Source organism: Phyllopteryx taeniolatus, chromosome 1, assembly GCF_024500385.1.
Source record: "Phyllopteryx taeniolatus isolate TA_2022b chromosome 1, UOR_Ptae_1.2, whole genome shotgun sequence".
Lineage (NCBI taxonomy): Eukaryota > Metazoa > Chordata > Actinopteri > Syngnathiformes > Syngnathidae > Phyllopteryx > Phyllopteryx taeniolatus.
In genome coordinates, this window is record NC_084502.1 from 16,391,830 (window position 1) to 16,406,544 (window position 14,715).

A 14,715-nucleotide genomic window follows, 5' to 3' on the forward strand; every position below is an offset into this window, starting at 1 on the left:
CAAGAGGACCTCAAACAGTTGAGAACAAGGCGGGTGGGGTTCCAACATGCCACAGTCACAGAAAGTGTTTGTCATCCACATCAGGTTTAACGTTGCCCCGGGAGACACACACACACACACACACACACACACACACACAGGCTACAGCAGAAAACAAAAGTAGAAATGAGACCGCCATCACAGAAAAATGTCAAATATTTCTGCCCCCACTGCAGACCGTGAAGCGGCCTACGTGGCCCAAAGTTCACAACAACAATGTGCGACATTGTGGCGCTTCTCTCGTAAGGAGAGCCATCCCGTTTACGGCGGGCCCATCTGAATTTCAACTATGCTGGCAAAGATTTGGAGTAGGAGGCAGCTGAGGGAGTGTGCTACTGTCACATTTTATTGAGCAAAGTAATCCACAGAATAATAAGAATTCCTCAACGAGAGCAGAATATCCCTTATACTTTTATGATTTCCATTTGACCTTTCCTTCAAAGAAACACTCACACGTGACTTTCCTTCCCTCTTTAAATGAAACGGTACCTTCCCTTTCCTTCCCCATTCTCATGCTCAGCAGCAACATAATAATTCATATCGAGATCATTATTCTTAATCCCTCTGAGCATTCCGGTAATGTTGGATAATTGCAGTGGCGTGACCTCAGGACAAACGCCATTATGAGTCGAAAGGATGACAAGTAATCTAAAGGATGTAATTCCCCCTGAAAATTGGGTAGCTCCTGTAGACAAGGGCCGCCATGTCTGAACTTGGGTTTTATTTATCCACTTCCATGTGATATCTTTAAGATAAGCAACATAAATAAATTATTCACATCAATTAATGTTTCATCCTGCAAGATGAGAGCTTGTGTGATCCCTCTAACAACTATTTATTTCATGCTGGAACACCACTCTTCCTGGAAGCCCACCGCTATCGCCTGAGGACATGTCTTTTAAATAAAACCATCAGAGCTTTACATACCTACAATTTGCATATTAAAAGCTTGGTGAGACATGATGGTAGAATTGGGTAAAGCAATCTAATCGTCGCACCACTATGAATGGAATCCCATACTGTTTTTGGCCATAAGAGATGCAGCAGACTTTATTATGTTTCCGTTTAACGTTGGTTCTGAGGACACTTTACTTTCAGCAATTAATCATGACTTCCATGCTTCAGTCTTTAAATCTAGTCTTTAAAAACAGAAACACAAACTTAATCAGGAAAAAATGCATTTCGACTGATATTTTTTAATATTGGACACGACAGTCCTTTCACACACTGAAGTTAAAAGTGTAATTCAAATCAAACAGAGGACTTAGCAAACTTAGTGTTCGCAAAATATGTTTAATTTGAGGGCGAATAAAATTTTTACACAAACGTACCCCAGGAGGTATATAAATGTGTGTGTGTGTGTGTGTGTATGTGTGTCACGCTGATCACCTCTGATGGTCTGCAGCCCCATGGCTACACATGCCCTGTTTAGGCAGAGACAAGAAGACACCCGCTCATATCATGGTCAAAGACTTCCAGCACCATGGCTCAGAGGCGAGTAGGCCGCGCTACTCTGCCTCAATTAAAACACACAGACACAGACGTGAGTTACATTCTTCAGTCCACTGGGCAGCGCAGGAAAATTTTACAGGCTGTAAAGATTGCAAACACAAAGCATAGGGGACAAAGTAAAACACTTTAAAGCAGTGGTTCTTATAACTGTTGTCGTCCTGGGACCTGCATTCTCCTATTGTCACCAAGTCGTGACCCACTTTTATAGACGTTAAGATCAAGAAAGAAAATGTGTTGTTTAAAAAAAAAAAGTCCTTAAATTTTTGTCTAAACATAACTACACATACTTACATGATTACAAATTGCCATTCAGAGCAATTTATTAAGATTACGATTATTAAAACTTGGAAAAAAAAGGGCTACAGAATTTCTTAAATCTTGTCACTGATTTCTTCATTTTTTTGAATGTTCGTTACCCAAAGTAATAGAGTTTTTCACAAATACCTGTCAAAATAATTGTAAAATCATAAAATAAGTAAAATAATAGTTTGACCTGGGTTCACTTTAAATATTTCACTGGACATGGGGTCCAAGGTTTTTTTTCTTTTCTTTTTTTTTTACTTGCATACAGAATATTTAAATCAGAATTATCACTAATCCACACTAATACAGAATTCATAATTACAGCAACTATCTGTAAGAAATAAAAATCCAATGAAAAAACAGGAGAGCATCAACTGAGCACGCCTTCTTGTGCCACGTGACCACGTATTCTCATGCCACTGCGTAAAGCAGTTCATTGCACGCCATTCGTAACCTTGAAACATCGTATGTCAGTATCATTGGAAACCGAGGACCACCTGTAATTTTGTTACCCATTTGGGTCCATGACAAAGCAGTTGAAAATCACTGCTATAAAGGATAGGAAAGAAAATATAGAACATAAGCAGAGAGTAAAGAAAATGAACCAGGATAGAAAAGGAAATGAGGAAACCAGAAAGAAAAAGAGAAAATACTTTAAATGTGAAACAAAACAAATTTGAAAGGGAATTAGCAAACGACAGTAGAATAGGAAAGGAATGAGGAAACAAAAGGATAAGAAGATAAATGAGAAAACTGAAAAGGATGGGAGATAAATGAGGAAACTAAAAATGGATAGGAAAGGAGGATAGGAAAGGAAACTAGAAAATTAAAAGATGAGGAAATGAAACGAGGAAAAACTAGGCTCGAAAATGAGGAAAAGGGAGAGGAAAGGACACAAATGAACTTAAAGCATAGGAAGAAGACATGAGACGAGAATAGTTACTGGGAGTAGTTGCAGAGTTTGTTGAGTGGACGCAAAGTGCACAGCAGCAAACTTCTCAGCCGGTGTCACTGTGACTTCCTCTGATTTGTTCGCCCCGTGGCAACCGGCGTCCTGCATCGGCCCAGGCAGAGAAGACGAGAGCTGCCCTGAGTCCATTTGCCTCGCTGCTAACGGGTCACATCACACGCCGGCGTCACTTCCATGTCCACTCACTTTGGACCTGACCCACTTTGCCCAGTCCAACTGTAGTGGCATCATCCTGTCCGCCTTGGCCAATAGACCCTGACACGCGGTGATTGGATACACACAGCTAATTAAAGCCTTTATGCGCCATCATCGCCATCAGCAGATTGATGCTCCACCGCATCACGCAAATGAGGACGTTGAAGCATTTGGGAAGGAGTGGAACTTCTGTGGACAATTGCCCACAAACTTTGACAAAGACGAAAAATTGTATTTCATCAAACCCTAAGTCTAAATTTAGTTATCAAGTGGCTCTTTCTCCAACAGGCTTCCACTATTCATTGACAGCGTGAGAAATATACTTCTGGAAACTGTGCAGTAAATATTATACAATATAAAATCAATATTATGCATATTAACAAACATGCTATAATCTGTTTATATTACGAGAGATCAGAGGTGGGTAGGAATTAAAATGGTAGCAGGTGTGTGTGGACTCCAATTAAACATGAGTTTGAATGTGATCTGTTACTTCTGAACACAGCCACATGCCAGGGAGTGCATACTTGTGCGACCAGATTTATTTTTAATTATTTTATCTGAACTTTATATAACCAATTAAACAGAACATCTCTCTGGCAATGGTGACCTGGCCAAGAAGGCAAAAGTTAAATGTCAAGTCCAAGTCAATCACATTAAAATTTATTTCATTTGTTTATTTTCACCTCCAACGGGTAAAACATTTTTTCTACTGCAATCGTCATCTCTACATTTTGAAACCAAGCTTTATCTCCAGGGGCAGACAAAAGTGAAGTCTTTGTCAATAATGCTTGTTCAGTCACACACCGCCTGGGCTTCCACTGGTCTACATGCCAAGGTGCACAAATACACTCTGAGTGTGCCATCATCCTTCCTGAGAGCACATGAGGACATCATTTATCGTGGTACCCTGACTTAAAGTATGTTATGGTGTTGAACAATTGTAAACCCTAACTTGCATCACAAAAATAATCTAGCCAGTTAGTGAACCTGGGTTTATCTCCCACACCTGGTGACTGACTAGCTGAAGTTATATAAGGAGGGTGTTGCCAAATCAACAGATCATGTTAGTAAATACGAATATCCATCCATCCATTTTCTTTACCGCTTATCCTCACGAGAGAAGTCGAAGCCTGGGGGTTTTGCTCTCTGCTTTGACTGTATATTTTATTATTATTATTATTATTAGAACTCTCAGTGCCATGAGGCACATTAGGCTGCATTTGCGGTTTCTGTAATCTGTATGTAATCTGTAGTTTTTTTACAGGAGCAGGTGATTGGCCTTCTGCTCAACCCCTAACCTGGAGGACCAGTTGTTTTTTCTGTCATGGTTTTCCTGCCCTTACCCAAGCTTACAGGACCTGGTATTCCCATGCAATCTCATCCAAGTATTAACCAGGCCTGACCCTGCTTAGCTTCCAAGATCGGGCGTTCTCAGGGTAGTATGGCCGTAAGCCTGGACTTCTGACTCTATAATGGTGGCAAAATTCCATTCATCCATTCATTGTCTTATCTGAGGTCGGGTCGCGGGGGCAGCAGCCTCAGCAGGGAAGCCCAGACTCTTCCCAGCCACTTGCTCTAGCTCTTCTGAGGGGATCCTGAGGCGTTCCCAGGCAAACCGAGAGACGTAGTCCCTCCAGCATATCCTGAGTCGTCCCCGGGGAACCAGGGAGGCTGAGGAGTGTGATCCCCCTGTAGTTGGAAAACCCCCTCCGGTCCCCCTTCTTAAAAAGGAGGATCATCTTCCCCCACCATCGGAGCCAACTCACCACCAGGTGGTGATCAGTTGACAGCTCCACCCCTCGCTTCACCCGAGTGGCCAAGACATGCGGCCGCAAGTCTGATGACACGACCACAAAGTTGATCATCGAACCGCGACCTAGGGTGTCCTGGTGCCAAGTGCACATGTGGACACCCTTATGCTTGAACATGGTGTTCGTTATGTACAATCCGTGGTGACCACAGAAGTCCAATAACAGAACACCACTCGGGTTCTGATAGGTGGTGGGCCATTCATCCCAATCACGCCCTTCCAGGTCTCACTGTCATTGCCCACGTGAGCATTGAAGTCCCCCAGCAGAACGATGGAGTCCCCAGCAGGAGCGCTCTCCATCACCCCCTCTAAGGATGGGTACTCTGAACTGCTTTTTGGTGCATAGGCACAAATAACAGTCAAGACCCGTCCCCCCACCCGAAGGCGGAGGGAGGCTACCCTCTCGTCTACCGGGGTGAACCCCAACATAAGTTGTCTGCGGCTTCACGCCCCTGGTAGGGTCACCCATGGCAAACAGGTCCTAGGTGAAGGACCAGACAAAGCACTGCTCCCAAAACCCCTATGTTGAACAAAATATATGGATTTAGGTTTCCCTTGCCCGGACGCGGGTCACCGGGGCCCCCCTCTGGAGCCAGGCCTGGAGGTGGGGCTCGAAGGCGAGCGCCTGGTGGTCGGGCCTGCACCCGTGGGGCCTGGCCGGGCACAGGCCGAAAGGGTAACGTGGGCCCCCCTTCCCATGGGCTCACCACCTGTGGGAGGGGCGATAGGGGTCAGGTGCAGTGTGAGCTGGGCGGTGGCCGAAGGCGGGGATCTGATCCCCGGCTACAGAAGCTGGCTCTAGGGACGTGGAATATCACCTCTCTGGCAGGGAAGGAGCCCGAGCTGGTGTGTCAGGTTGAGAAGTTCAGACTCGATATAGTCGGGCTCGCCTCCACACACGGCTTGGGCTCTGGTACCAGTACTCTTGAGAGGGGTTGGACTCTTTTCCACTCTGGAGTTGCCCACGGTGAGAGGCGGCGAGCAGGTGTGGGTATACTTATTGCCCCCCGGCTCGGCGCTGAAAAATCCTAATGATTTAAATGCTGTGTCTAGGAGTGTAGCAAGGTATAATGTGCTCATCGACTGCAAGGTGTACAGCTTCTCCCGGAGTTGCCTGAAGAACTGGCCTCCCATCTTCAATACAACTGCAAGTCCCTGGCTTTGTTAGTTCCCCCAGCATTTCATGAGGTGGAAATTTGGAAACAGACACATTTCCTCTCCCGAGAGCTCAACTGCAGCATTGTGGACGGGAGAATCATAGAAAGGCACCCTCCAACAATGTTAAACACCTCTGATGTGAAGTGGATTTGATGTTGTAGCCCAGCTAATGCTGCCCCTACTGGCTCCCTTGCAGCATCAAATATGTGCCGTTTCATCTGGTCTTCACATCTTGCATTAGCTTCATTTTATTCCGTCCCCAGATGAAGCTACACTTGTGGAAGCTTCTGCTGTCAAGATGATTCGGCCATTAAATTACTACACTAGAAACACAGACAAATTATTAGCGTTATTACACATTGGAATGAAGGGAAAGAGCATACCTTAGCATTGACACTGCTTCTAAGGTAGGCAACCAGCTTGGCCCAGATGCCAGAGAGCACAGAGTCGTGGTCAAGAACCTTCTTCACAATCTGAACTACTGTGCATGTGCGTTTGAGTGTGTGTGTGTGTGTGTGTGTGTGTGTATAGAGCAAATATGGTACTGAAGGTGCAGCTCTCTCACACAGGCCAACCATACTGGGAGCAACGCACATCACCTTATTAGTGATTCCTCCATCAGGGAGCCTTAACACACAAGCTATATTTTTAGCAGTGCAGCAAAGTTGGTATCCAGGTTGATGGTAGTCCACATGTCAGAACTAAAGCTAACAGCAGCCACCATTTCCAATTGAGCCTTAGGATAACTGGTACATAACAGGAAATATATATCTTTCCCTATATCTTTGCCTACTTCCAAAGACAACCAAGACCACAACAGTTGTAGTCCAGGCAAAAGACAATTTATTAATACATTAAATGTAAGCAGCAAACTTCCTAAACCAAGAATAATGAGAATCAAGGACATCTCTTACCTCAATCCCAAATAACCTAAAAAGGAGAAAAACATTTTAAAAAACAAAAAAATTGCTGCCCTCGCCGACAGGTACATGGACTGCTTTTTTAACTTACAAACATCGACGTACATTCAGCTCAAGACTAAGCTGCAGTCAGGAGCAAAACAGCTAATCGCCACAGAAACAGGACACATGGTACAGTTGGGAGAAGGGCAGGAGGACGAGGAAGAACAGCTCCAGCAGCCGCCATTTTATGGTATACCACCAATCAGCTGCCAACACCTGGAAAATACAAAAAGATGGGCAGCACCACCCTCAGGCAAGGAGGGACAACAGCACAAAAACCCACGGTCATAACATTTTCTCCAGTCCTGACTCATACTCGGCCTCTTGAGCACCCACACATTCTGTACCTGTCTTGTTGGGAGATCACAATTGTGATCCAGTTTGAGCAAAGATGTGAATCTAACATCATTGAAAATATTGAAGGGCTGCCTATCCTTCATGATCATGGAGCAACTCTTGATTTCTGGTGGCTTGTAAAAGAGAATAAATACAGTGTCTGTTACCTGTCTTTATTTGCACAACAAACGAAAGTCAACATGTACAATGTGATACTGCATTTGTAATATTTTAAATGATTTAGCTGGGTAAAGCTTCGGTTTCCTCCTTATCCTCATGCAAGGCACAGTAATGCCTCAGCATGGAGGAGGGTATTGCACCCCAACTCCTTGAACACAAACGCCTCAAAAAAGAAATTCACAGAAATACTGTTCTTGATTAGCAAATCTAATGTGACTGAAATAATTTTAGATTTGGCTTACCTTATTAGTGTGAAAGTGTTCCCAAATAGAGGAAATCCTCATCTTCCTAGTTGGCTCCACTACCTTTCATCCTTCTCTCCTCACTCTCCTAAATCTTCAAATTACCTCTCTCTTTTTTTCTGTCACTCTCCAAACTATCTCCAAAATCGATAAATGCTATCAAAACTCCAGTATCTAATGTATTAAAACTACGGTAAATCCGAGCTCTGACCTGACCGCAACACTCTATCAAAAACAAATACTTTATTGTTAATGGAGTCGGAGAGGTTCATATTGTTTTCAAACCTTGCAGAAAAATCTGAACGACTTCGCGAAGCAGACTAATGGTAAAGCCAGGCAGCGAGTCCTCGGACGTCATCATTTTGGGCTCCTCGCCCAATTGAAGCAACCCTCGATAGGCGCTTCGTTATTCGACACACGCCTCGAAGCCTCTGCACATCTTGTAGCATTACTATCGATTTTGTTTTTCATTTAACTTCCACCGTTTTAGCCTCTTTTCTCGTGACTCCAAAATTTTGTTTTAATTTGGATTGAGGTCCACTTCTTTTGTTTATCTATCATTTTGATCAAATTAGTGGGTTGTTAGGATGGATTATTTGCCCCAACTTCTTTTAAGAACACATTCGGACCCCATTTGTTCCCCATATAAAAATGTGTTCTAGGTTGAAACATAACATGAGTATGCCAATTTAAGTTTGTTGAGGTTATGAGCTGTCGCTTGGTGTTTTTTGTTTAGTTTTTTCGTGCTTTGTTGCAAGCCAAAATGTGATTTACGAGCAAGCTTAAGATACGCTAATGCTCAATTGAAGTGAAAAAAAATTAGAGCAACAGCCCCCAAATGCACTTTCAGCCACTTATACAACAATACAGTCGAACACACAAACACTAAATGAGAACACTGCAGTAGACCCAAACTCACTTCCAGATGCTCACACGAAGACCAGCCATGTTCCTTCACTCACTAGGCCACGCCCCTTAAAGGCGCACATCCACTACAGCTATTGTTGTTGTGACTTGTACAGCAAATACATGTAAAAAAGGTTTAATTCTTTACCTTCTCAATCTTTTTTGTACAATGCAGTGGTATTTTGTTTATTAAAAACACGTAACAAAAAATAGTGTGGTGTTTCATAAGGGGATGGAATGGATTTCAATTCATTTCAATGGGGAATATTGGTTTGATAGTCGGGTAAATGAGCATGGGCCCAGAACTAATTCAACTCTTAAGTCAAGGTACCACCACTGTACATGACAACTTTGACAGAAAGTGAACTAATATCTAACAGCATCATGAGCCAAGCAGAGGCAAAGCTTGGATGATCCGATCGTGTTTCAGCAGCACCTTTGCCATGCTGACTGTCGAAGACACGCACGTATGATTACTTGCAGCCTTACTGGGGGAAAACAAACAAACAAACTATGTTGCTGCTGTCAGAACCATAGGAATGCATGTTGATTGGTCATTGTGATCCCGCTCCCCCCCACAACTTGCTCAAATTGTTTACTAATTACCTTTGAGGCTCATCGCCAGCCAAGTCTCGCAGCCTCATTCCATTCCATATTTCATCTCTTGTTACATGGCACATCTCCAATGTAAGTAATGCAATCTGCACTTTTAGATGAAAAATGGAGCGAAAAATGTTTCTGAGCTTTGGGCCTCAGAAGTTGCTTTGGAACCAGAGCGTCCGAAATGTGTATTTTTTACCGAAAAAAAAAAAAAAGAAAACACCCACACAAATTGACATAACTGCTAGTCACCCACCCACCACCGCCCCCAAGCCCCCCACCCCCATCCCCCACAGCCCCCCTGTGCAAATTTGGACATGATTACAAGTGTGAAAAGCAAAGGGGGGTCTAGCTTCATGGCAGCAATCGAAGATATTGCTCCCACACACACACACACACACACACACACACACACACACACACACACACACACACACACTTCAGCCACAAGTACATGCATGCCCGGCAAGTCGATTTAATATGCACAGTTGCACAAATGGCATGACTCGGAAAGTCTCCAAACCTCACTCGAGGTGAAAAGTGTCCTGGAAGAACTTGAACAATAGCGCTCTGTGGCTATAGCGTGGCAACCATTTAATACTTTTGCTGAAGTCTTTGATGTGCAAAAAAAAACCAACCCAACCTAAATTTTGCTAGATTAAGGGCTCCAACGACACTGGTTTCTCTGCTTTAAATTGTCCGAGTGGAGCATCATTACACTTCAAAAGTCCTCAGCAGAAAAAGTCAATGATTGAGTAAAAAGTCATCTAATTATCAGAGCACAAATGCACATAATTCTCCTTTTTTTCCCTCCCTTCCGGCTTGTACTCAAAAGGGAATGTTGTCAACCATTCGGGGGATTATAGTGCACGACAGCTCGAGCACTTTTCACTTGAGGTGTCAAGGTTTCACCGGCTGGAAGAGGAGAGTTAATTCCTGCTAGGACAGGCAGCACTTGGGAATCTTTACAAATTCTGTGAGTGGCTCCTGAGTGGCTTGTCATCCCCTCCAGTGTTTGTGACTTGAAAGCTGGGTTAAATGACATTTTTAAACATGCTTTCTTATTCTTTCTCTCTATACAGTGTGTGTATGTGTGTACAGATATACTGTTAGCATGGACTTTATGTATAATTAATTGATTTAATTTGCACATACTTCAAATATTTAAGTTTGATTGCATTGCTTTACAGTGGTAAGTATATTTAACTAATTTGTCCACATAGTCAAATTTTAATTTAAAATGACCTTCTATTACTTAAATATTTGTTGTAACCGCATCTCTATTTCCACTGAGTTGTGAAGACAGATCATTTGACATCTTAGCTTGGTACAGTACACTATCACAACTTTAAAGTGTTCTGTAATGCAATTTATGTGTGGACACAAAAACACAAATGTTTCAAAAATACTTCTAGATGTGCAGACAGAGGATAAAAGTGATTGGTGAATTCTACTGAGGTTTGCTAACGACTGACCCTGTAAAAGTTCCCCTCTGACATCCCTGCTGCTCAACACGCTCATTTTCTTGAGATATTAGGCAATTTAATTACAGTTAAGAGCATTAAGGAACAACTTTAACTATAATTTGCAGTTCATGAACTGTTTTTGAAAATGATTCTTAATATAATTAACTTCTGTCATTAGGCCTAATCCCTGCAGGCTGTGGAGGGAATGCTTCCTTAAAGACATTACATACATGCAAGGCCACATTCATCCTCTCCAGCAGGAAGGTTGGACCAGGAAGTCCTCAATGGAATAATTAACTATTTCCATGGAGGGAGCACAACACGGCGCTAAGTCCATTAACAGCCACAGAAATAAGGAATAATCACTCACCAAGTAAAAAAAAGAAAACAACACTTTTTAGGAGATAAAAATGGGGAGTGTAAATGAATTTTCTCGCCAATGTTGCAGAAATAGCCAAAAGAGAGCGGGCAAAGGGTTAACAAATCACTGCTGATTTTTCCAGACGACATTAACCCTGTGTTCACTCAAACTGTCACATCTTGCTCTGCTGAAGAATGCTGCTTAATTATAGCAGATATTTTACGTCAAAAATGCTGAGCTCTAATTAAATCAAGTTGCTAGTGATGTGAACGCTCAGGCCGCCAATGTGGCTTCATAAAAAATACATGCTGAAAAAAAGGGGTCATTTCTAAAAGAAATGGGCCTTGCACCTTGACGGCTAAGTGATGCTTTGCTTAACGTCTCCTCCGATGAGGTTGAGGACGTGTCACTTTGTCTTTGGCGGCCTTTAATCAGGCTCCAGCCGTGCTGAACTGACCGTTGATTTTGCATGATATGATTACACCTACCATGCTGTGCGGCGTGAATTAGCCATCCTCCTCTAGAAAACGTGTAATGAGCGATGTACCCTCCGCCCACCTGGGACCATGATCCGGCATCTTAATCAGGCGTCAGCCCAAAAGAAGAAAATAAAAAAAATAAGCTGCTGTTGCCGGCATGTTAGAATCTGTATTTGTGCATATCAAAAGATTAACACTTTGGCAAAACACATAATAACTTACCCCTCAGTGAGAGGGAGGGGGAGAGAGGCTCTCCTTTGAATGTCGGAGGAAACCACCACAGTCAGATGACCAGCTGCATGTTTGATTTGTGAGGCTGAATCTGCTAAAAGCCAACATGCTCCAGAGCCGGAGTATATACTGTATATACGCGTTGCACAGTTTCACCTGATTGAGCACTCATAAACTCATCTCTGCTTGGAGGCAAATAATGCAAGAAATTTGATGCTAAATTCACACAAAAAGTGCTCATTGTCCAAAACAAATTCACCACAAACCTTTGTTCTACAGAAAATAGCTTCATGGTTGTTTTTGTTTTATTCCCATGGTGCAGACATTTGCAGTGTGACAGCCGCAAAAAGCAAATTAATCATAATACCATACTCCCCCCGCGACCCTTGTGAGGATAAAACGGTACAGACAATGGATGGGTGGATGGACCATATTCCCTTGTTTATCACGGGGGTTAGGTTCTGGAAATCCCTGCAATTGGTGAACTCTGCGAAGTGGTGGCCATTTTGTTTTTATATATTTTAAAGTTCATACTCTTATAAGCATTTCCTATACTTTTAACACTTTTTATACCCTTAAACATACATAACAACATACAGTATTCTATAAGTGTGCTCACCTTTGAAGTTGAAGGTGATGACGATTTTGAATGTGCTGCACAGCTGTCAACCTTATATTATTTTCGTTCCGATTATTTTATGCCATAATGGCAGCCGACAGCTGCAAAGATTCAACATGTCGATAAGTTCCGTCCTTTCAGCTATGATTAGCTGCTTAAAAGCCACCGAATGTTTTAGCGGCATCGATGATACATGACGAGATGTTAGTGTATTTATCTCACATTTATTGATAAAAGAATGAAACACGGTTCGTAACTGATGCCAAAACAGAGCAGTTAAGTCAACAAAGTCTCTCTGCCTCAGTTTTCCCATCCCCTTCAAAAAAACTCTCGGTGCTTAGCACAACAGAGCTATTATACTGTACTGTACACTCTGTACATGTATTTTATTCCTTGTAATTCCAACAAGTATATATATATATATATATATATATATATATATATTAAGAGGTGCTCAAAATGGTGGTCATTAGCTTGCGTAACGATGTCCAAAGTGCCCAATGGCATTGCTGCACATGCAATTTCAATTTCTTGTCTAAAAGGCTACTAATGTAGTTGGCTTCCTGCGCTACACAACATCCTTTAGGGTCCCCCATAGGTAAAAGCCTGCTGGTGTTAAATCAGGAGAACTTGCGGGTCAACTGCACTTTTTTCCTGATTTGTGTATAGACTGTTTTGACTCTGTATCTATGCAGTGTTTTACAATAATTCTTTTGAAATATAATTTGTACCTGTCTCTGTCACTGCCGAAATTCTTAGGTGCCGTGAATGAATGGAGTGATTGATCATTGGCAACCGTCTCTCACACTCTCTCTTTAATTGTCACCCATTTACTGTAATGTACATCTTTTCGTGTCCTGTTTGACAATCGCGCCATGTTTTTGTGGTTCCACAAAAAAAATTATACAGTACAGCATATTGTACTGTATGTGAAGCCCCAAAACCAGATACACAGTCATTTTTTTTCTATTGTAGCAAGCCGGTAAATTGACGTGCTTGACGCTTGGTGTGCAGTGAAGAGTCACTAACTATTTCTTTTGTAGTTGCCCAGTTCAGTCGCTTCCAGCTGCATTGCTCTGTGTGCGGCAGGCATTACAGAATAGCAAGTTGTGCAAAAAGCACACAAAACATTGAAGAATTGGACATGTTCATCCACACGTTTACAAAAGGTCAAATTAAGTCCAAAGGTTATAATACATTTAAGGTTCATCCTGAACTTTCACCAGAAAACCCGATATTCCAAACTTTTTGCACATAGTGTGCATACTGCATACATAGTGTGCACACGGTATACACACACACTAATAACAAACAGGTGTGAGTAGAACACTTTGGAGGGAAGGAGCTGATTGGCTGACACACGTGGAGCAGAGTTGACAAAACCAAGTGGAGACAGTAACACAAGAAGCGGATAGGAAACACAAGAGTAGCACACAAGGGTACCACACAAAAGTCCACAACAGCATCCAGCAATATACAATGTACACACAGTTTTCCTACCTTCCTTCGCACCCCGGCATCTTAATACTGTTAATTTGCTTTCTGTGTTTGAACAAAAAGTCAGGACAATGTCATGTCATGCACGATTCTCCACCTACCTTCAAGGTGAGTTTATCCTGAGAACGAAGTTGAAAATCCAACTTTATTTAAACCTATGAGTTGTCAGCCAGCAGGGGGCTCACCTGCCTCTCACCCACATCTGTATGGGGCCCTCTGCAAGCATTTTGGTAAGACTGAACCTGACGTAGATGGAGGAGGAAATATTTTAACGTTTAAAACTCATCTTGATTTTGATAATATGGTGACCACGCTGACCGTGTTTTTGTGACTGACATTTCCTTGTTCTGCCTTCTGTTCATATCCTTTCACTCCTGCCTTTATTTTTGAAAAAAATGGCACATAAATAAAGACTGAGCTTGGCATATTTGTCAGTTATATTGCGTTTGTAGAATATTCATTCATGATAATGCGGGCAGGGAATCCGAGAGTGATGCCGAAACATTAGGCGAGTATCTTTCATCAGCATCTTTCTCTTGGGCTCCCCTCCTCTTCAGCACCGCTGGCATCAGGCTACACCACCTGCCTCATTCCGCTCGGGCCAGAATGAACAGCTGGCCGCTCTTCTGACGCTCTGATTGGTTAATCCCTGCTGGTCACTTGTGCCTTCTCCTCCCTGCATGTCATTGAACTTTCTCTCGCTGAGCGCCAAGGCCCTCCTTGTGTCTTTGGCCGCAGCCGTCCTTCATGTGGCCTGCTAACGGCCTGGGTGCCACGTGGGGTTGTGCACATCAGAAGTGTTCCAGTCTCATTTCAGTCAGTCTTACTTTATCAATGAATCGATAA

The 14,715-nt window shown here is 42.8% G+C and overlaps 1 pseudogene; it reads right to left on the reverse strand.

Annotated features, from left to right (window-relative positions):
* Positions 1–4,368: 4,368 nt before the first annotated feature.
* On the reverse strand, positions 4,369–4,475 carry LOC133465683 (5S ribosomal RNA; annotated as a pseudogene).
* Between the last annotated feature and the right edge of the window lie 10,240 nt (positions 4,476–14,715).